This window comes from Monodon monoceros, unplaced genomic scaffold (genome assembly GCF_005190385.1).
Source record: "Monodon monoceros isolate NGI ecotype Baffin Bay Population unplaced genomic scaffold, NGI_Narwhal_1 Super_Scaffold_20, whole genome shotgun sequence".
In the NCBI taxonomy this organism is placed as follows: Eukaryota; Metazoa; Chordata; class Mammalia; order Artiodactyla; family Monodontidae; genus Monodon; species Monodon monoceros.
The window spans coordinates 89671353-89696173 of NW_021703777.1; the positions used below are offsets into that span (position 1 = coordinate 89671353).

A 24821-nucleotide genomic window follows, 5' to 3' on the forward strand; every position below is an offset into this window, starting at 1 on the left:
GTTGTAGCACGAAAGATATAAAACTGAATGTGTGTGCCTGCCTTCCAATAACACTCAAATCTGAATTTCATACAATGTTCATGTGTCACAGAATTTTATTTTTTAACCATTGTAAATGTAAAACAATACCACTGAAAGATCAAAAACAGGTAGCAGGCTGGACTTGACCTTTCACTGTAATTTGCCAACCCCTACACTAGAGTTGGCAATAAAGGAACCCATTGAGAAGGGGTCTCAGGTTGGTAGGATGTCGCCTTTTGGAAACTTATCTAGGTTTTTTTGAGTCCTTAGTCTCATTGAGTGGATGGGGGTCTAGTCCTTCTTTTTGGGTTGATGGAATTATCTGCCAAATTAGCAAGTGATTTGAATTAGGATGTATGTGTTTGTGCAGTGTTTTCCCTTCCCCTAATTTTACAATTTCTAGGCCAATTTAGAGGGTTGTTATGTAAATTAGGCCATCAACATGATTGTGTTACACAATGAGTCAATGCTGGGGCTAGACAATTAGGGTCCTCCCTTCTTACTGATTTTTGTTTAGGTTTCATTGCCTCTTGGACAAGGAAGACATTATGCTTTTTTCATTGAGTTTATAAACCCTTATCTTGTGGGTTTGTTAAAGACACATTTCAACTCTTCAAAGTAAACTGGTCGTCCGACTGTTGTATTACATTGAGTCTTATGCGTCGAGGACAAATACATTGAATCAACAAAGGTTTTAAAAAGTAAAATCACCTTAAGTCTGAATTCTCTTGAAAATGAAAAATCTATAAATAGTGGTGAATTTCATGTTTTTTGAAGTGAGACTGACTTGAAGTCAGTTCACAGCTCTGCTTTTGACTGTCCACATGGTCCTGGACAAAGTTTATAACCACCCTGAACGTCGGTTCTCTCAAAAATGGGGAGAATAATAGTAGCTACCTCATAGGATTATTGTGAGAAGTAAATTAAATGATATTTCTTAAAATTAAGTTTAGCACAGTGACTGGAACACAGAGCTCACCAAATACTTTGTATTACTTACAGAGTTAGTATCATTGCTGTCTTTGTTCTTAACTTCCATCATACCTATTATTAAACATGATTGTTTATTCAATCATCCATGAAATGAAGGTTCTTAAAAGTGATCTGTGTACCAGGCACTGTACTGGGAACTTAACGGTGCTAGTAATTGGGAACTTAAAGGCATAGTTTTAGCTAAGAGGGGTTTACACACAGACAAATTGGTTTAGTAAATTTTCCTGGTCTCACATCTTTGCAAGGCGTAGGGGGACATAAGAAGAGACTGACCAGTACTATTTAGAAGGTGGGGAACATCAGAAAGGACTCATAGAGGTGACCTTTGAGCTGAATCTGAGGGACACTTTTAAGCACTCAGCATCACACATCCTTGGGAACTACAGACAGTTGATATAACCTAGTTTCACATTTTCAAGGACACTTTGTGTTGATCCCAGTTTCTAAGTCTTCCCTCCCATTCTTCCCTTTTCTCCCACAATGCCTTCTCTTACCCAAATGCCACCCATATTTCCCCATTTCAGCCCAGATCAAAACCTACCCTCTCTCTAATACCACAGTTCCTCCTTAATCTGAATTCAGTCAGTCCTGATGTATGTCATACAAGGTATACTTGATAATAACAGACCTTCATGCACTGTTCCCCAAGTCGTTTACTTGGTGTTCATTTATGTTCTCAGCCAGAGAAGAGAACACTCTACCTCAGCACAGAGTGAATTTTCCCAGTATTTCCATAGGGTCCAGAGCAGTACAAAGTATATCATGGAAGCACAACAAATATGTATCAGTGGGTTTCTCACTGCATCTTTGATAGCTTGTCCCTTTAAATCAATACACGTGTCTCATCTTAACACCATCCCCATCCCACTTTCTTCCAACCTGACTTCATATTCTCAAAAGGGAAATCTTTCCAGACATGCGACTGAGCTGATACTCAAGATTCTTCTGTTTCACTTATAAAATAAAATCTCCATGTCTTTGCATATAATACAAAGGTCACTATCAGACCAGTGCCTATCTGACTGATCTCATCTCTAGTCATTTCTCCTTTTTTTTTCCCTCTTTCTTCCCAACTTTATGTTTCAGCAACACTAAACTTAAGTTCTCTGAGCATTTTGTGTGGTCTCCAGCTACCATACTTCTGCATATACTGTTCTCTCTCCCAGAATGCCCTTCCCTCCTCATAGTCCTGGAGACATCTTTTCAACCTTCAAATCATAGTTCATATTCTTCCTTCTCTGGGAAGCATTTCTTGACTTCCTGAAGCAGAAAACGATGCTCTGGCCCTGAGGCCTCTGTGCCCCTTCCCCACCCTCACCTGGGCCCATTTTATGTTCCAAGGCTATCAAACTCATTATTTCCCAAGCACCCCATGCTATTTCATGTGTCATGCCTTTCCCTGAATTATGACTGTCCCTCCTTCTAGAATAAAGTTCTCATTGCCCCTCACCTGATTAACTCCTGCTTATCCTTTAAGCTCAGCTCAGGAACCACCTAATGGGATGAAGTACCCATATCTGTTATCCCAAAGCACTCTGCCTTAGCATTTCAAATTACATTAAACTTGATTTCTATGCCTTTCTCTTCTACTAAACTTCAAGCATCACGTAGGCAGAGCACTTGTCTCTGTACCTTCAATGTCTATGGGATTGAGTAGATGGATGGAGTGATGATAGATAGGCAAGTGTATTCAGAGGTTCTGGTAATAAACCCAGAGTTCCCATTACAGTCTTGAATGAATATAATGTTTAAACATTTTGTTTAAGGCAGGCTTTCTCAACTTCAGCACTATCGACATTTTTGACTGGGTGATTTTTTGTTGAGCGTGCTGTCCTCTGCATGATAGGGCTATTGGCAGCATCCCCAGCCTCTACCTACAAAATGCCAGCAGCACCTTTCCGCAAACTTTGACGACCAAAAGTGTCTCCGGGCACTGCTGAATCCCGCGAGGGGAAGAAGGGCAGGCAAAAGTACCTCTCACCGGGTTGAGAACCACTGGGTTGCGGTATGATCAAACATAATTTGTGGGGTTTTTTTGTTTGTTTGTTTGTTTTTGCGGTACGTGGGCCTCTCACTGTTGTGGCCTCTCCCGTTGCGGAGCACAGGCTCCGGACGCGCAGGCTCAGCGGCCATGGCTCACGGGCCCAGCCGCTCCGCGGCATGTGGGACCTTCCTGGACCGGGGCACGAACCCGCGTCCTCTGCATCGGCAGGCAGACCCTCAACCACTGCGCCACCAGGGAAGCCCAATTATTGCTATTATTAATAAATGTATCCTGAGCCTTACTACTATATGCATTTTACTGAGATACATTTAAATAGCAGGGAGGGAGAGTACTGTCTCTTTTTAGAGGTATGCTTGTGTTCATCTCAAGTAAGAATGTGTGATATCTTGTTTATGTGACAAAGTCTGGAACTAAGAATCATAGATCTTTTGAGTAGGAAGATATGAAAGCCCATGCAGTCAAACTCCCTCCTATTACATGTCATGATAAAGTAATGAGCTACACAGAGTTCCTTTGTGAATTAATGGTAGAACTTGGCTGTAGAGGCAGGGCAACATTCAGGTTAGGAGACACTGAGCCTTGAAAATAGACAGACACTGGTCAAATCCCGCCCCTGAAACATGCTGGCTGTTGGTCCTATGTAAATCACCAAACTCCTTGAACTTCAGTTTCCTCATCCATAAAATAGAGGTCATCAAAATGTCAGCTTCATAGATCTTTAAAACCATAGAGTGATTTTGAATCATAGAATAATTTTGAGACAAGGCACACACCCTATTGTAACTCAAATTTTGTAATTATTGCTTCAGTCTCCCCTCTTCTTACAAAACCAGTTTAGGTAGAAAGGCTCCTAAACATTGTGAACAGAGCTGTCAAAAACGTAATTTTCTTTATGCTGATTCTGAGTACTTTGTGTTGCAACTTATACTATGCTGGGTTCTGCCACGTATCAGATAGTTCACAGGTATTTTCAATAACCACTTTTATAGGTGAGGAAATTTGTTCAAAGGAGCTAAGAAACTTGTCTCATTTCTGAGAAACCAAACAGCAGAGTTGGAATCAACCACAGACTTCAGAAGCTAGAACTCATGTTTTTTCCACTCTAACCTTCTTCGTAAGTGCTTTTTTGTTTTGTTTGTTTGCTTGTTCGTTTGTTTCTAAATCTCTACAAGTAAAGAAATACTCTAAGGTTCCTAGATTAGTAAGATCAAGGTAGTATACTGGGGGCAAGTGCTTTCCCACACATCCATTTGAATAGAATTAAGTACATGAGTGACTCTATATCTCAGTAAACTCATGGTTATTAATGACTTGGTCACAGAAACTCTCTCATGAATAAACAGGAGAATACTGAAGACCCGGCAGCAACGAGATATATTGATGATGTGATTCCAAATTTAAACAAATTACAGGGGAAAATGGATAATGATAAAATAATTAGAAGCCAGAAGCACCTGAACAAACACCCAGATCCTACGTCTGTCTTCACTATATTCAGCAATTCCTAAATATCACTGGTGCCTTGAAGAAGAAATTAGCAGAAGCTTTTAAACATCACCTGAGTGAAAAGCAGAATTAACTCCTTCCTGTTATTGCAAATGTTCAAGGAGACACAGAGGGAATTAGCCAAATGCTTTCTTTCATGACAATAGAGGTTGCATAGCTAAAATTCTTTTTAGAAAATATACCTCTGTTACAAATTTGCACGTAAGCTGTAGGTCCCTAACAAGATTTTAGACTAAAAATATAATGCTCAAAATAGTAAGCTGGCTTCAGTATTCTTATATATCTCTTCTAGAATACAGCAACAATAAAACTAACATATAGCGTAGCATTTTGTAGGTGTTTTCAAGGGAAATGCAAAATCAGCAAAGAAACCGTGTAGTTGCAAAATCTTTGTAAACTTCAGAGTTGACCTGCCTTGCTAATATATTTCAAATACACACATTTTACAACAGTAAGAACTATTCTTGTCAGTGGCTATCTAAGGTGAGTCTAGAAATATTTCCATGAAGCACATCTCCTCACCCTACCACAGTCCAGAAGGACCTGAAATGTCTGTTCTTTAGGGAACAATTTAAATCCTAGAACAATTATTTAAGGAAAGTCTGTCAACTCCTTTAAATACATTTTCTCAGGCTGGGAAGGGAGGGAAGTTTTTCAAGTGGACAAGGATTGCTTGAGATCTTATGCCATGACGTCTACACCATGTCACCTCCTCTTAGAGAACTTCCAATCATTTCATTATAAATGGTGTCATTCCATTCGTGGTGTTTCCTTGCAGTGCTATGCTCTTCACTCTGGGATGTGGCTTATGTTTTACACAGTAAAGACACAGAAAGTCTGCTGATGCATCAAGTACATTATGGATTCTGAGGCACCAAGATTATTGGTCTGAGGCCAATCCCAGATATAGGCAGGGATATAGGATAGGAATTGACTAACTGGCCATCCTTTCCTTGCTTTGCTTCTTTGTGTACCTTCTCCTAAATATGGATGAGTGCTGACTACATTCATAACTATGCTGGGAAAGAGTAGAGGCAAATCCCAAGTAGAGAGGTAAAACTTACTTAATGACATTCTTATTTCCTTCTCTTTGATTATATAGGATTACTTAAAGTTGAAACAAAGTAAACAAATGAGAGATTTCTCTCTTCCCTGGAATCCATACGCTGCTAGAGAATATTTATGTAAAGTGCCTCCTAATTAAAATAATCTTCCCCAAACACTTTCTAACATAATGATAAATGTCTTACTCTGTAGATGAGAATTAGGAGTCTCATAATTGAGCTTTACCCTGTCTTATCACCGATTGCTCCATGTTAGCTCCGTTTTTTCCTTCACATGCTAGAAAATTTGGTTAAAGAGAGTCCAAAGACACTTTTTTACAGAGATCTTTAAAAGCCGTATTTTTGCCATATTCTTACCAAAAGCCATAACTGAGTAGTTGGCATGCATCCTTGTTCGCCTTGAAGAAACAGGACAATGCTTAGTGAGCTGCTTACCAAAGGGCAGGAAATCATCTTGCCCGACTACTCCAGCATTCACGGCATGTTTGCTCCTGTCTGATTCTGCCCACGTGTCTGTCTTCCCTGAAATTACCTACCTGCTCCCTTCCATCCATGTGAGTCGAGGATATCATTAAGGTCGAGCCCATTCTCCCTTCATTTCTTTAATCTCTGCTTTCCTTATGATTGTTACTGCACAAAATCTACTCTGCTATTCTAGTTTTTGTTTCCACTGTACTTCTTGCATCTCTTCTTTTAAGTAAAACTTCTTGAGCACAGGAAGCATGCACTAATGTGTATTATCCATAGCATATATAGCACCTGTCCCACTGAACGTAGGATTTCCTCAGTACATCGTTGTTTAATATGAAGAAATACATATAGCAGAGTTTAACATGATTCCCTGAGAAAAATCAAATAACTGAGTAATAGGAATACTAATTTATAAAAAAATAATAATTCGTAATGATATTTTATTACTTATAAATCACTATGATAGGTACTCCCATCTTATTTTTGCCACAAATATATGAAGAGAAAAATGTTTATAACTTTCATTTACAGATGAAGAAACTGAAGGTTAGAGAAATTAAATGACTTCCCAATATTGTTCTGTCAGCATATTCTAACTAAATGTTTAGGCTTTATTTTAAGTCCAAATCAGATGGATAATAGATGAGTTGAATAACACTTGAGAGATTGGAGTAAACACCCTAGCTTAGATTGAGACTTAGTCATAAATCATGTTATTGCTACCTATAAATTTTTAAGTATTTTTCAACCTTTCAACATGTGATTTGGATGGTATGAATTTTTACTTTTAGTTTCTTTTTGTTTACTACTGAATGAATAAAATGATAAAAGAAATACAACTTTTTAGACTTGTTTTAAATAAAATGATACAAACATGGCTTGTTGGTTTCAGTGTTTGGATCAGTGACCAATACTGCTACTCCAGTGTTTACATGTATATCTGACAATAGCCCTTATTCTCACTCTGAGGATTTTGAAAGGAGCCAGATAAACAGCACCCCCTTTTACTCCCACCTTGTTCTGAAGGAGTAAGAACTAAGATAAAGGAGTGGAAGATGGAGGATGTGGTGTGTTAATGTGGTCTGTTAATGATAGAAACCAGGTCAGAGGCTGTAGCCCAGTGTGAGAGCCACACGGTCCTGCTCACTGGTCCAGAATTAGGGAGTCTCTCAGTCAGAGGTGATGCTGCCCTGGATGGACCCCAGCACATAGCATGGGGAGGGTGGTGCTGCCTGGGGAGCCTTAGGCTTGGAAGAGCACAGGAGAATCCTGCTCCCTGTGGGCAGTTTGCTTCCAGAATGACAACAGAGAGAAATTAAGCAGAGCAGGGAAGTTATCCTTTCCAAATTTACCAATCAGTTAAGTCACTTCTCCCCAAGGAGGGAGGAAGTGAGGGTCAAGTGTTGCCAAGATGGTTTAGTGAAGACAGAAATCAAAAGGTGGGAAAGAGGGACTTTTGCCTAACACTGGCCGCTTGGTAATCTCCAAATAGAAAGTATCAGTTTTAAGAAGTAAAACACACATGGATTGTTAATTTTAAAGCCACTTCTAATCAAAGTGCGTGAAAATGTTCATGGATTGAGTGTACAGTGTGTTAATATTTCCTTAATAGAAGTGGATTTTTTGTTTCTTTGTTTTCATTGCATTTCAGGGACCACTGTTTTCTATCTGGGGACCCCTGGGACCTGAATATCCAGGGTACTTAATTCTCATGCAGATTCCGTGGTTCTATTTTCACATTCACATCTTGGGACTGGGCCTAGAACTTTGCATTTTTAACAAGCACCCAAGTGATTGCAAGGCAATTTAAGTTTATGGAACACTAAAGTAAATCTGAGTTATCAAAATCAATTTCCATTTTTTAAAAAAACTCTGTGTATGTTCATTTTCAGTAATAGTTTGAATTGTTGCCTCTGATGAGTTTTGGGACTCTTTCATTTTTCACGAGAGATAAATGTTATTTATTTCTCAAAACCACAAGTGTCTTCCAAAGTCTCAGAAGTTGTGCCTTTATGCACAAAGAGGATTTTGCATAATCTGTGGTAGAACATGGGGGCAGAGGCTTGATGGAGTTGAATACCTTTTTAGTACACAAAGTTTTTTTTTTAATTTGAGCTATCACAGATTTTTTTTAAACATTTATTTATTAAATGATACCAAACATAAAACCAATTTGTTATTTTGTGATTTGCCTTGGGAATTATCATTGAAAAGCTAATAAACATAAACTTAATATTTACTGAACTTTTAAAGTTCTGTTTCTTCTTGAGGCTTTTCTTTGCCTGAGAAATACATTGTTATTTATAAATTGGAAAAGCAATGAAAAAATATTCCTCAATAGTCAAAATGTATTAAGTAAGCAAATGTTTAAAATCATTCCTTTTCCATGAAATAAATTACACCAAAAAAAGAGCAGGCTCTATTTTCAAAAATACAAAAAGTCTCCCATATGTGTGCTTCATAAATGTTGTCTTAGTCCATTTGGCTGCTACAACAAATTACCATAGACTGGGTGGCTTAAACAACAAACACGTATTTCTCACAGTTCTGGAGGCTGAAGTCTGAGGTTAGGGTGCCAGCATGGTCAGGTTCTGGTAAGAACCCTCCTCCAGGTCGCAGACTGCCGACTTCTCACTGTCTCCTCACATGGTGGGAAAAAAACCAGCTAGCTCTCTGCCCGCTTCTTGTAAGTGCACCAATCCCATTCACGAGGGTTCCACCCTCATAACCTAATTATTCCCAAAGGCCCACAACCAAATACCATCACATTGGGATTACAGTTTCGACATATAAACGTGGGGGACTCACTAACATTCAGTCCATTGCACGCATGATCAGAAATCTCTGAAGCCTCCATGGGGCCTTTCCTGATCCTCCCATTTAAAACTGCATGCCTCCTACCCTTTCTTCCAAGATTATCTGATCGTCTTTTCTATTTCATTTGTCCCCATAGTGCATCATTACTTTCTAATAGACTTTATTTTGTTTATGGTCTGTTTAATTGTTTATACTCTTGGGTAGTTCACTACTGGATTCCTAGCCCCTAAAATAGTGCCAGGACTTTGTATTGCTCAATACTGGTTGAAGGAATGAGCACGTTTTGGTCAGAGTTTCAGTGGATTGTAGCCCCTGCTAGATGGAGTTGTTCTCAGGGTGAAGATACTGCTTTACATGAATCCCCATTCCCTTCACATATACCTGGGGTCCCACTCCCTGTGCATATGGCAAAACTTTTTCTGAGTGAAAAATTCATTGGCAGACAGGTGCACATAGGAGACAAAAGAGGAACTAGCAGCCAGTGTCTCCATGACCAGGTCACAGGAGAGCCAGCTAATGGAGTTTTCAGTGAATGAGAAGAGCAGATTCTTTATTCCTTCCCAGGCTATACCTAGTTATGTCAAAATGTTTCGGAAGATAGTCGTTTAATACAAACCTAGCCAACCATAGCCACTGTTCCTTACCTGAAGTCTGTTTTAGAACTCTGTAGGGTATAAATATGTTTACAGATACTCTTAATTCCTTATGAAATATTTTAGGAAAATATGTGGAAGTTTATTGAAGAGACTCTGATTTAGGATTAAGGGGGCCTTCAAGCTCAGTCCCGGAACACATACTTTCATCATATGTGCTCCTGTTTCATCATAATTATTGAAGAACTGATAAAGAACCATGCAAAAGTTAACATTTTAGAAGTACTTATTTATTATGGAATTTCTTCATCTTTTTTATACATAATCACAGTGCATCTACTCTATGCTTGACATTAAGCAAGACGTGGTGATATTAAAAAGGAAATAATGCAAATATTTAACAGAGCCTGGTACTATTCAAAGCATTTTGTATGTTACTATCTAATTTAATCCTTGCAATAACACAATAAGGCAGATATTCCCATTTTCCTCATTTTACAGATGATATTGAGGATTATACCCATGGTTGCACAGCTGTAGAACCAGGGTTTGAGCATAGTCTGTCTGGTTGGAGAGCCCATTTTTAATAACCATATAATGATTCCATCAATGGTATGGTTTCCTTCCTAAAGAGTTCAAGATGGGAAGAGATACATAAACAGAAACATCATAAAATGTGATGAAAGGGGTGTGATAAAAACAAAAGACAAAGCAACAAACTCTGTTTACTGGAGCTGGGGAAAGCTTCAAAGAGAGATAGCATCATAGGCTTTGAGGGATGGCTAGAAGTTTTCCGAGTGAAGGAACAAGACAGACTGAAGATAGAAGGAAGAGGAATTTTAAGAATCAATCTCCTTTTTGAATTAGTTGATACTGGTTTTCAGCAGTTCCCATCCATACTCTTTCTTGCAGATACAGTTTGAGCATTGTGGAACCAATGCTCAAACTTAACTTGTGTTCATTTGTAAAGAAACCTAAGAGTCACTGTCTGAAACCATAACAAGTTAAATGCTAAGTGTATCCTTATAGGATAGCCATTGTAATAATAGAAGACAGTGAATACACAGTGCTAAATATAATTACTTAAAAGTACAAAAGTGGGCTTCCCTGGTGGCGCGTGGTTGAGAGTCCGCCTGCCGATGCAGGCGACACGGGTTCGTGCCCCGGTCCGGAAAGATCCCACATGCCGCGGAGCGGCTGGGCGCGTGAGCCATGGCCGCTGGGCCTGCGCGTCCGGAGCCTGTGCTCCGCAACGGGAGAGGCCACAACAGTGAGAGGCCCGCGTACCGCAAAAAAAAAAAAAAAAAAAAAGTACAAAAGTTACTTTGGCTGCCGATTGTCAGAAGCCTAGAGTTGGACCATGTCATCCATTTGGCCTTGTGACTATCCTCTTTTATGCTATTCTTGAAATAATGGCCTTAGCGCATGTGAAAAATACCTTATTTTAAACCTTTCTTTCCTCTTCAGTGTTGTCAACTAAACTCTCTACAGCAGGTAGTAAATGGAACCTTCCCCCTCTGGTCAAAGTAACCATTTAGAGATTTCTATAGACCTACTGATTTCAACATGTTCCATCGTGGTTGGATTTCAGTTTTGTTCGGTATCCCACAGCTGTGAAGGATTAATCGCCAGGACTGTGCCCGGCAATGTTAATCTTTTCATAGGCTGTGCTTGTCCATCACTTACCTCCTCTAATAAGGTGTCTGCAACTGCTGATATTCATGCTGGTGAAAATCAACACAGCTCTTCCAGGAGCTGTTTGATGTCAAAGACACAGAGCAGGACTGAGTACTCTTATTCTTCCTGTCAGCTGCACATACCAGCTAATTTAGCTTAGATTATTTTAGAGGTTTGCCTGTCTCCCAGATAGCTCTATTGAAGGGGTCCTATAATAAACACCTAAGAAAGATACTGCTGCTTACTTCTGCAAATAAATGGCATTTAAGGAATGACTGGTCCAAAGTCTTACTTTCTCTCTCAATTTAGTTGATAAATCCACTGAGATCCACTTAAAGGGAAACCACACTTCCTGTGTCCTCTTTATCAGTTTTTATTATAGAGTAAGATGAAAAAAGTCTGTACTTACTCCTGCCTCCAGGGGAATTTGTAACTTTCCTGGTTTACTCAATAGTGTGATGTTGTTAGAAAGGACAGTCGGTTTCTTTTGCCCTTTGAATTTAGTAGAAATCTTTCTTTTCCATGCATTTCTCCATTCAGCACCGTATTTTCCACAGGAATGAGCACGGTGGTAAGTTTTGTAGATGTTACATTTGATTTGTGTTCTTCTGAGGAAGAAGTTCACTGGCCATTAGGAACCCCGCGTACCACATCCTCTAGGCCATAAAAGTGGGTCTCCTCAGTCTGGTAAATGTCACATGGATCCTTCCTATAACACTTCCATTAGGACGTTTTAAACGCATACTGAGAAAGGTTACTGAGGCATCTGGAGGCCCAGGTAGTAGCAGTTTGTGACAGGTTGATGAAATGTACAACTGTAATCTTTGACTGGCTCAAGGATTAGACTCCTAATTTCCTCAGAAGATAAAACTGAGCCACATTTTGCAAGTACTCTTTTATTTTTAAAAAATTTTTTAATTTTTATTTTTTTAACATCTTTATTGGAGTATAATTGCTTTACAATGGTGTATTAGTTTCTGCTTTATAACAAAGTGAATCAGCTATACATATACATATGTCCCCATATCTACCCCCTCTTGCGTCTCCCTCCCACCCTCCCTATCCCACCCCTCTAGGTGGTCACAAAGCACCCAGCTGATCTCCCTGTGCTCTGTGGCTGCTTCCCACTAGCTATCTGTTTTACATTTGGTAGTATATATATGTCCATGCCACTCTCTCCCTTTGTCCCAGCTTACCCTTCCCCTTCCCCGTGTCCTCAAGTCCATTCTCTACGTCTGCGTCTTTATTCCTGTCCTGCCCCTAGGTTCTTCAGAAGCATTTTTTTTTTTTTGTAGATTCCATAGATATGTGTTAGCATACGGTATTTGTTTTTCTCTTTCTGACTTACTTCACTCTGTACGACAGACTCTAGGTCCATCCGCCTCACTACCAATAAGTCAATGTCGTTTCTCTTTATGGCTGAGAAGATGTGGCACATCTATGCAAGTATTCTTTTAAGAGAGTCATTGGGCAAACTCTTGCCTCCCTCCCTTCCTTCCTTCCTTGCAGGCTACACCCCTGAAAGGATCTGAGGCTAGAAATCAGAGACTACCATGAGAATCTGAGAATAACCAGAAACATCTCCTATACCATGTGCAAATCAAACCATTGCTTTTAGATAATTCTATATTCTGTTTGGTGATTTAATTATAGTTATTAATATTATTGATAGTGCAATTAGTGGATTTTCAATACCTATAATAGTACCCCAGAGGCTTCCACATGCATCTCATTATTTGCCTCCATGACCCTTTATGGCAGGAAAGGCACGGATCAATTATTCCATATCTGAAGATCATGGGCGATGAAGGTCTTGGGGAAGAGTGTAAACCTGCTCCAGGTCATGTGGTTGATTAGTGAGGAGGTGACTGGCCCAGCAGCAAAACATGGGCTTTGAATCCAGACAAACCTGATTCATTCTCTCTCTCTCTCTCTCTCCCACTTCCCTTTCTTCCTTGCTTGCTTGCTTGCTTTCTCTTTCTTCCATTTAAAAATTGGGACACTGCTAATAAACATAAACATACACCAGAATTATTGTGTGCTAGGGTGAACTTTAATGTATATAAAATGTTTTTATATGATAGATGCTATGCAAATGTTAGTAATTATTTCTGTTACTCTGATTTCTGTTAGGCACTCTTTTCACCATATTGTTCGTTCTACTCAGTTCAAGGAAAAACTGTCTTCTCAGGCACTTTATAAACTTATATGTAGTGGTCACTGTTTTTTTGCAGGTGTTATGGTTTACTTCTTGCTTTTGCTGCTAGGAAGCTCAATGTCAGATTTAAAACCCACATTGAATAATTGCATACTGACTAAAAGCATTATAATTCATTCCTTTATATTTTTGACTCATCTCTCACTTTTAATCTATTATTTTATTCTTCTACAGTGAATATACATTTTTGAACATCACCTCAAATGAGGTGGGAAAACATAACAAAACAATAAACACATAATAATAATGATGAAGTCAGAGCAAACTTTTAAAGGAAAGTACTCTGAATTTTTATCTATTTGACTCCTTATGGAGGTAAAAGTTTATTTGCTTTTAAGTATAACTTAAAGTAAATAATAACTAATGTTTATTGAATTCCTATGTGATACAAGGCACATCACGGTTCACTGAGAATGTTAAAAGCAGATCCTTATCAAAAAGTTTGCAATCAAATTTAGACATGTATAAACATGTATAGACATGTATAGACATGACGTGTTAGATGTCTGAAGTTGAACAATCATCAGAAATACACAAAGACACATGGCACAGAAACTGGTCGTATACTAAATGAGCTTTGCTGAGAAATAAAAATGTAAACCCTTAGTTTACACCCGTCATTCCATTCAAAGAATAAGCACCCAATTTTGCATTATATTCTTCCCTTTTTCTCTCTGGTAAAATTGGAATAATGAAAGGAGGATGTTACTGTATTTAACATAAGAAGCTAGTACCATCCCATAGATGTCTGAATTTAGGTAATTTCTCCTTAATGGTCCTAAGTTTCTATATTTGTAAAATGGAATTAGGAGCCCTAAAATTTCCTTAAGCTATAAGGTGCTTATCTCAGAAGTAGCTTCACGTCACCTCTCTCTCAAGTGATCAATTATATTTATTCAAAAAAAAAAAAAAAAGATTTCACCTTATGCAAGAAAATTGCAGAGTAGATGATAAGTAGATTTTTTAAATTTCTTGCATAGAGACAGATAGAAAATCATTTTATCAAGTGTAAAGATTGCTAGAGATGGAAGTGGCCTGGAATTTCTCTCATTTTACAGACGAGGAACCTGAGCCTCAGAGGAATTGAGGGAATTTTACAAAGTCATCTCTTAGCTGCAGATCTGGTGGCTGACGTCTTTCAATACTTAGCATGATATCAGCATCTGTTTACAGAAATCTATTTTCCAGATAAGGGGGGAAGTAGGAACTATCCTGCTTAGTTTGGGGGCAGACTTCATATTAAGAGCTATTTTAAGGGACAAAAGCTATATAGATTAGGGTTCAATTACAGACAAAAGGAATATTTTATCAGAGTTAAGAGAAAAGGATTTTAGTACCAGGTATTATGTGGCTTACAAACTAGTTGGAAGGGCTTGAAGAACAAGCTCTAGGAAGGGCTTCTAGGAAAAACTCTCAGCTCCCAGCTTCATCTCACGTCTGCCATGGTCAGCATAGCTGACCACTGCAACGTGGGACCCCATATTCAGAAGCTGTGATCTCAGAGCCATGCTGTCTCTGCCCCAGCCTCTCCCCTTTGTTCTACATTCAAGTGAAACCAAAATATAGATCTGTAGCTGCAAGGGAGTCTGGACTAGGTATGGCGAACTTTCCTGTTTCTATAACAGAGAGTGACATGCCAGAAGGAGCTTGAAGTAGATGTTAAATGAGACAATCCAGACCATCTTCTGAGAATCCAATAGAGTGATAAATAATAGGATTAGGGGACCCGAACCATATCATGTGAGGAATAATATGACAGGGGTGAAAATAGATTTCATCTTGCTGGCCAGCCCTAGCTAATTGGCTGCCAAGAACACAGAATTGAGAAAGATTTGAGGGATACATCTTGGCCCAGCAGGATAAAGCCTGGTGGCTGATTAGTGATGTCTGCCAAAAGTATGGGTGTGAAGTGATCAGGATTCTCTGAATGCCACATACACCCCATAAGTTAGTTGCTGCCTGACCAGCTTGGTTCACAGATTATTCCATAAGCCTGTGGCACTCCTGCTGTTTTTGTTGCCACTATTTAATTATATCTTGATTGACTTCTTTGCTTTATCATGGTCATCATGCTTTGTTGAATAAAAGCAAGCTATAAATTATTTGAGGATTTAATCATCTCTACACCCTGCACAGTACTTGATATACATTAAATTCATATCTATTGATTTGATTTTAAAATCTCAATCACTCCATCAAAAGACATTAATTCAGTGTTCAGTTTGCACAAAATATCATATGTCATGGTCTTAGGCTCAGTGAAACCCGTGTTTTTAAGGGATCTCCCCACTCCCCTGCCAAGCCTCCTTTAGAAAAAGAGCGTGTTTTGTCTGCATGTACAGAATCCTAAGAAGTCAATTTGGAGCAACTTAGAAGGTATACTTGTTTATGGACTGTGGACTCAGTGTATTACTTGGAGCCCTTCAGAATTTTATGTTCTTTATATCTCTTTTTATCTTGAGCTCCTGTGTTCACTTGAGCTGATATTTGTTCATAAAGACAGCTTTGCTCTCAGAGTATGCAGACATATATCACGTAGAATGGATGTGCATAGACCTTTGAAATGGGGATGTTGATTTATGATTTCTGCACAATGTTTTCCTCAAATCCTGCACAGAAAGGCTGTCTGTTTCTTGAGAAAAACACAGGAAGTGTTCCATGTGTCTCCACGTGCTAACCTGTATGACCTACTCTAAGAAAAGCAAAGCCTGAATCACATTTCTAGGAGAAGAAAAATCTGGGCTGATCCATTTTTGGTGATTGATAACAGCTCTCTTTTGATAACTCTTCATGAAGAAGACCAAATTGGGGGGAACATTGATAAAATTAGAGTAAGCATACATGGCTTTGGAATACAGGGATGGATCTCATTAACACCATTCATTCATTCGGTAAATTACATTGTAATTATTATATACTGTACTTATTATTTATTATGCACTTTGCTAGGTCCCTGTGATATGGAAGTCTCAAGTTGCAGCTGGTCATTAGGGGTCAAACAGATAGATGCTATGAAAAGGAGGAAGTGCAATAAATTCTGCACAAGGCATTATGAGGCTCTCTGTGGAGAGACATTGAAGCCCTGGGAGTGGATGACAGAGGGGGAAGGTAACTCATGCTTTGCTGGCTGAAAGAAAGACTGTTGAGTCAAACAGACAAAGATTCAAATCCACCCTTCACCATTTAACAGCTTTGTAACCTTGGCAAGTTACACAAGGTCAGGGTCCTCATCCCTTAAGACTGCTGTGGTATTAAATCAATAATTAATTTTTTGATCTAATATAAAATTATTATGACAGATTAGTAATTCAAAAGTGGTATGAAGTCAGGTAAGGGCAAAAATTATGCTTTCTGTTGTAAATCAATTCTAAATGGGAAAATAATCTCTTAATATATCTGAACTTTATATGATTTCTTATAGCTTTTGAACATAGAGTTTTTGATTTACCGAAATGTACTTCTTGTCAAGATTTCTATTACTAGGTGGTAAAATTCTATATTTTTGAGGGTCGTGGCCAGGGAAGAATAAAGGTAGTAATAACTTTAGTACTTTATATTGTGATAATTGAATTCTTAAGTAATCACATCACTGTCACTGTATAAAGGAGTTTTGAGATGATAATGAAGGAGTAATTCTAAATTTGAATAATAAAATTAAATGCTCTTTGCTCCTTGAATACGTGAATCCATGAAAATGGTTAGCTATAATCTCTAACTTTTTTTTTTTGTGAATCACTGTCATTTTGAGAAAAAACATTTTGCAATAGATTATAGCTAAAACATACTTAATTTTATAATCTCAACCTCTTCTATTGTTAGGTTTATCATAGATAAATTATAAAAACGTAAATTATGTTTTCTTTCTTTTTTCTGATTAAGAAATGAGTTTGTAGTACAGCCAGACTTTTCATTAATAATTGATCAATTGTACCTATTTATAAAGTGCCCACACTGTGACAGGCACCCAGTCACCTACAGGAATGTAACAATAAGCAAAGTATATGTTTATTATTGTTGCTGTAGGAGAGTCGAGTTTGCTTCTTAACAAATTTACTATGTATTTTCATAAAGGAAGGAAGGAAAGAAACCTGGGTCCCTCTGAGTAAACACTTTTTGACTGCTCAGTTTCCAAATCCATTGTGCTATCTTCAACTACTTAAATAATCCCAGACTTTTCTCCTCCCATTTTCTTCCTTCTTCCATCAGAAAACTAAATTCATTAACTCAGTAAAACACAGTAATGCAGGCCCAACACTCAAATGAATAGAATGTATTGTTAATCTGGTTTCAATTACATTGAAACTTGATTACCTTTAGACAGTAGTAGATGATGCCTATTCAAAAAGGTGTATGAGTGTGTTTGTGGGGGGAGGGAGAGGAGAGGGTTAGTATTTACTCTTCAGTTTGGAAGGAAACTGCTTGATCAGAAGCTGCTAGTTATTTGAGGCTTAAAAAAAAGATCATATGCTTAATCATTTCTAAAGGATCAGAAGTTTTCTCCTCAGTATTAATTTAATATTAATTCTAATCACATTTGCAAGGATTTTGAAATAATTCATCTAACACTTTACCCAATTGATTCAAATATTTAGAATTTCCCAGATCAATTGTGTATTAGTCAGCTCAGGCTACTATGACAAAATACCACACATTGGGTTGTTTAAACAACAGGCATTTATTTTCTCACAGTTCTGGAGGCCAGAGGTCCAACATCAAAGTTCCAGCATGATCAGGTTCTGCTGAGGGCTCTTTTCATGGCGCATAGATAGCTGCCTTCTCCCTGCATCCTTTATGTATGCAAGGAGAGAGAGAGAGAGAGAGAGAGAGAGAGAGAGAGAAAGAAAGCTCTCTGGTGTCTCTTCTTAAAAGGACACTAATCTTATCAGATCAGGGCCCCATCCTTATGACCACATTGAAACTTAAGTACTTCCTTCTGAGACCCCCATCTCCAAATATACACTGGGAGTTACAGGGCTTCAACATGTGAGTTTTAGGAGACACAAATATTTCAATCCATAACAAATAGAGCCCCATATCACTTTAGAAATGTAGTCCATAAAGGAGTGTGAGTATTTTGAAATGAAGAACAGAAAAGAAGTAGAGCAAAAACAAAAGAGAATGCAGCAAAGTTATGCCCCTTGCATTTAATGTTAGTTTTCTTCTTGAGCATTCTGGCATCAAATTCATCCGGGGAAGTCAGTTGGTTTTGTAAGAGTCCTGGAGCAAAAAGCTATGATTGCATTAATAACTGCAGTATTTGATTCAGGGGCTGTAATTTCATTGGCATCCACATCACATGCTTCTCCACTGCTTAGAAAAGCTAAATCTGTGAACCTACAAAGGGGAGAAAGTTTCTAATGGCAACACACTCGCTTGCACAGAGTATTGATTGCATCAACTTGGAGTTAAATTACCACCAAAAATATAGTTAGATCTCTCCTCAATGGATTGGGGATTTTGATTGCAGAATGGCCATGAGTGGAATGTCTTCCAATATCAGAAAACAACAATGTAGATTTAAAGGAACAAAGGCTTATTCATTCTAGCCAGGAAATATGGACAGAATAAAGTATCCACAGCAAAGGAACCAAATGAAACTTTGGGCAACTTTCTCACTTTCTACTCAACATCATAGCTTGAAATCAAGAGAAAAGGCAAAAGGTAAGAAGGCAAGGAGCTGAGATAATAGGGAGGCACACTAGCTAATGGCTATGGATCTTCCAGGTAAAGGAAACATTTCCCTAGACATCTCCTTCCCTGATGGAAGAAGAATCAGTATTTCAATTGGTGGCGGATGAAATCTGCTTCACCCAATTAGTGAAGCAAATGGGCAGAAAGCCCAAAGGAAAGACCCCATAGCCACAAAAAGTCTGTTAGAGTAATGTGTAGGGGACTTGGTACTATTTTTTTAACATAATACTTTCCACTCGGGACTTTTGGGCGCTACAAAAGAAATTGTGACGGGATGTTTCAGGATTCATAAAGGATTTTTTCAAAGTGGCCCAAATTCATCCTCACTCTCTCTTCCAAGAAATCAGAATATTATACTCTCCTTTATTTGAGACAGCTATGAGGAATAATAGAAAAAAGGCCACATTTATATGTGCTCAAAATACACTGCCACCTGCCACCTGTGTGACCTGTGGGGAGTTACTATCCCCCTCTGACCTTCAGTTCTTACCATACAGAGGCCTGGTAGGGAGTCAAAGAGATGATGCAGTTAAAGGGCCTTACACACAGCCTGGAGTATGTGTTCTATAAAGCCCAGAACTTCCTTCTGTCAGAAAAGAGATCTTAATAGACAAACTGACACTAAGGTATTGATACTTTATAGATTACCATTCTCAGGAATATTATCATTATTTAAAAAAAACCAAAAACTCAGGAGAAAACAAAGTGGGTCAACTCCAATAATGGTGCTGATGTTATTGAGAAGAAGACAAAAGGGTTTTCCTGTTTCCATTCAAATAATAGGCCCCCACTTCTCCTTGGAGGACCCCCAGCCCTATCTCCCAGAGAGCCACATCCTGAACTGTAAGTTTAGGCAAAGCTGCACCAGGCAGAAAAACTGTTTCCCAGGGACTGTAATTCTTTTCCTTGGTGGCTGCCATGCTGTGGAAGCATAGTGAAGATTCTCCCTCCAGCCAGGTGGGGTGGGTGACATCTTCCACTCCAGGATAGAAGAGCCCACTCAGAGCTAGCGTGGAGAAGAGAAGCAGAGATGAGAGCTGAGAACCAGGCCCTGCCAAGTCCAGCCTGTTATTTGAGTAGGAGAAACGCTGGTTTAATTAATTGAAAAATAAAGGTCATTGTCAAAGCAAGCTAGAAATGAAGGACCTTGGTCAATACTTATTGAATTTTGCTTACCTGGGCTTTTCAGCCTTCCAATATTATATTGAATCAAACTCTCTTTTACTTATGACCTGCTTCTGAGATAAGTCCAGAAATAACCAGTAACATGGCAATATTGCAAATAAATAAGATCCAATTCTGGAGCAGGAAAGTGAACCATCAGTTGCTTTTGGAATTCTGGCATTGCCCCAAAATTATTTTTCTTCTTCTTCACTTTTATGTCTAGCCTTCTTTAATATGTTTACATAGCACTTACTATGTTGCCTCATTTGATCCTCAGAACAACCTTGGAAAAGAGAAGTGTCAAGGGTTTATCGTCCCATTTTTCCAAATGTGTAAACTGAGGCTCAGAGAGCTTGAAAAGGACCACTCTATTACTCTACTAATCCAAGTTTACTGGGAGCATTTCCCACCAGGCTGGGCCTTTTAGGATCAAATCCAGATTCATGTGGGTAGAGACTAGATAGAGAATAAATTAGATTATGAGATGGTGCATGCAGTTGGCACAGTATCTGGCACACAATGTGTCCAGTACAGACTAACCCTTATCAATGTCATTGGGTCAGTGTTATCTCTGTGATTATTTCTTCCCATCCTAAAATAAAGCTGAGACATCCTTGCCCCTTGAGACTTCTCTGTATTGAGGTTATTTTTATCAACAGCAATAGCTATTTCTTAACTTTCTATTGAGCAGGAGGCAGGATTCTGGGAGGATGAAATGATAAAGGATCAGCTCAAGTCCTGAAGGCGCTGTACTTCAGCTGGGGGTGGGGGGACAGGGCAATGAGGACTTAAGGTCCAGGAATAGCACTCGGAGTAGTGTGAGTTAGAGATGCTCATGGAGACTTGATAACAGAGGAGAGGGGCTTTGATCTGATCCCTAAAGACTAAGGGCAGCTGCGGAAGCAGAGATGAGATGTTGGTACCCCAGAGAGAGGCCCAGACAAGAGGCTTGTGTGGTTTGCAGCATCACTTGTCATCCATGGGAGGCCCACCTCTCAAGATTCTTATCCAGTACAGCTGGATGGAATCCTTGTATTACATGTAACAAGTTCTGCAGTACAACAAAACGGAGTTGCTCTTGGCAATGGGGGACCATTGATTAAGTATCTGGTACTAATTCACAGAGATGAATCAAACTTAATAAGAAAGCCAAACGCTCATCCTTACAGAGACACAGTAGCTGACATGTAGTAAGTGTTTAATAAACATCTGAAAGGAAGAAAGGATGGAAGTTAGAAATAAAGTGAAGAAAGACACTACTGTTCCCCTGCTTTGAGTCTATTAACCTGTGCTGCTATGTTGGGATTCTGAGATTGTAATTTCTACTCTTAGGTAAATCACCAGTTGGATGGGCAGTGATAGTCTACTGCACTCAGACTGATGCCCACACCCCTGACCATGACCCAAAAGGTGCCTGTGAACTAACTTAAATCAGCCTGTCTGACCTCATCTCCTACCTCCTTTGCTCTCACCACTCTCTGTTCCAGCATTGGAACACCAGCGTTGCCTGGGAAGCCCTTTCCCCTTGTCTGCGCACAGCTTCTTGTCCTTAAGGTTGAATTTTCATCTCAGACAAGCCCCCTTGACCATCCATTCATAAGCAGAGCTCCACCCCCCATCTCTGTGTTCCTCAAAGCACTTTTTTAAAACATGTAATACATTTTTTTTCTTTTTTTTTTTTTTGGCATGCCTTGCGTTATGCAGGATCTTAGTTCCCCGACTAGGGATCAAACCTGGGCCACCTGCAGTGTAAGTGTGGAGCCTTAACCGCTGGACCACCAGGGAAGTCCCCCTCAAAGCACTTTTTGTGACCCCAAGGTATCCTGGTCATTTGTTTGCTTTTCCATGTACCTCCCTCTCCACTACTCTTTAAGAAGAGACCTCACTGAAGAGAGGGAGCAAACATGTGGCTACCTCAGGCAGGAGTCTTGCATGCACAGTTGAGAATCCCATCTAAGGGTGGGATCCTTATGAGATGGTGCATGGACTTGATCCACTGGACTTGATCATGGCTGTGTCCAAAATACCTAGAACAGTGTCTGCCATATAGAAATGGATCAATAAATATATGTTTCATGAATGGCTGGATACTGTCAACAGAACCCTCCTCCCCACCTTTGTCTTCTTCCTCTTCTCCCAATCTTTTTATTTTCCTGTCTCTTTCTCTTTCCCCTCTAAACCACACTTGATTTTAGTGGCTCTTGGGAATCAGAAAAATAAAAAAGCTGCCCACCTCTCCCCTGTAGTCTGTCCACCTGAGCTCACGCCCTGAGATCTAATTCCATTGATATAAAGCCCCGTGCTCTCAGGCTGCTTTGACTCTGGGGCAGTGGAAACACATTGGTGAGGCCCAGAGGGCCCATCCATTTTAAGAGCCCTTCTGAGATTTAAAGGAGAAAGGATTCTTTTTTTGGCAACTTGTCTGAGAATTAGGTTACATTGTCAATTAAGTAGGGCAAAATTTGTCATATGTGGCCCAGTTCTGCTCCTAGAACTCATGCGCACGTGACTGCATGCGCGCGCGCGCGCGCGCGCACACACACACACACACACACACACACAGTCTTCGAGGATTCAAGTTAGTTTGATTTGATATAATGGCGCACACATTTGTTTGCATAAGTCTTTGGCATTAATCAAGTGCTTTCACAGATCATCACATTTTATACCAAGAAAGAGACAGGCAGTTGTGAGTACCCTCATTTTACTGATATGGAAACAAAGGCCCACAGAGGTTCACGATAGTGCCAAAAGTTATACTGCTGAATCAGAATCCTGGAATCCGAACTGGATTCTGCTGTGGGATGTACTGGAAAGTCATTTGGTTGAAGTTCAGTTTCCTTTCCTGGAAAATGAGGGGGCTTGAATGACCTCCAAGGCAGGACTTTCAAACTTCATTGTGTCAATGGATCACCTTGGGACTCTTGTTGAATTGCAGTCCTGAATCAGCAGGTCTGGATAGGGCTTGCTACTCTGCATTTTTAACAAATATTAACTGCTCCCAAGTGATGCCCAAGCTGCTGGTTCATGGACTCCACTCCAAAAAATGAGGCATTAGAGAGAATCAGATTTTTGGTGGATGAAGGTCCCCTGAGATTTGCAGGCACATGGTGGTAGAATTGGAGGAGCACGATCTAATGAACTTCAGCTCTGAGGATAAGATTCTCCTCAGGTGCATCCCTATTTGAGCTGAGATCTTTGGAAAAGTCACTTAGCCTGATTGAGCTGGTTCATGGAGATCTAACTGTATCTGAAAGAGGCAATATATAATTTAAGTTTAGCAAGGAAGGGGGGTATTTGGCAAACAAAGGCTTTGAAAACAAAATTTTGAATTCCCCAGAAGCAGGAGGCATTTGTACATATGAATAAGTGACTGGATATAGTCCCCATACTTTCCTGGCTTATCTTTGTCTTGGTTTATCTTGGGAGGAAGGCAGAGGAAGGGTTACCTGGCAGTAGATGAGTAGCCTGAGGCTTAGACAGGCTCCTCCTCCTCTCTGCCATCTATAGTCTTCCTAACACTCCCAAGAATATGTCCTTATACATTTGATCCTAGACTGGGCTACTAATTAAAAACACCAAGAATTTGACCAACTGAGGCTATAGTGCCTTGTGGAGCTTGTACAGGATCTGCCTGCCTAGCCCTCATTACAGAGCTGATACTGTTTCTTACATGGTCACATTACCATCCCTCTTTAGTCCTACAGTGTCACACAGGGAAGGAAACACAGGCTGTTAAATCAGACACCTGGGGTTCAAATGAGAGCTTTGCAGCTTATTAATTGCATGACCATTAACAAGTTTTTTTTCCTCTCTGAGCTCAGTTTTCTCCTCCATATAATGGGATTAATAATCCATCTTGGGACCATTAAGGGGACTAAATGTAAAGTGCCTGGAATAGTCCCTGACCCATAATGAGCATTCAGCAACATAATGAGCAGTGAACGGATCAGCTGCAGGAAGCTGCAAATCAGTTGTAGTAAATTGCAGAGCAGAGATTGGAACCTCAGCTCTTAATCACTAAAATATTGCCTCTGCCACAAATGGTAGCTTAGGCTATAAATAGATGCTCAATATTCATAAGGAGAGACTAAAGCATTACAGGGTGTGCACTGGTTGGCATGCACACAGCTGTTTTCTAAGAGCATTTGTAGCTGAGGCTCCACAATCCAGTGTCTAGGCAGCCTCTTGTCTTCTGACGAACTGAGACCAGTATAACACCACTGCATTTCTCACAGAATATATTCAGTTGATTCTGTTTGAAAGGAAATGTTATCATAAATGTCAGCATAAAATGATTGAAAAAAAATTATAACTTAAACCAAAATATAAATGCAAGGCCTGTATTTATACATTCTACATCTGTACTTTGGGATTTTATTATTCTCATAAATGCGTTTCTTAAGCATATTGATTCTGATTCATGGTTGAAGTCAGTAACCTCAGGCAACATATATAAGCTCCTCAGAGAAAATGAAATAGCAGATATTAGCTTTTATTGTGGACCCATCATCACTTGGAACAAGTTACTTAATCCTCTCTAGTCTCAGTTTCCTTACTGAGCACTGTGGATACTAACAGCCCTACCTCATAGGGGTATG

General features: G+C 39.4%; 1 protein-coding gene across 5 annotated transcripts in view; it reads left to right on the forward strand.

Annotated features, from left to right (window-relative positions):
- The window catches only part of KCNIP4 (potassium voltage-gated channel interacting protein 4), a 1181969-nt gene that overhangs the window by 964758 nt on the left and 192390 nt on the right, over nucleotides 1-24821 (forward strand). The window lies entirely within an intron of this gene.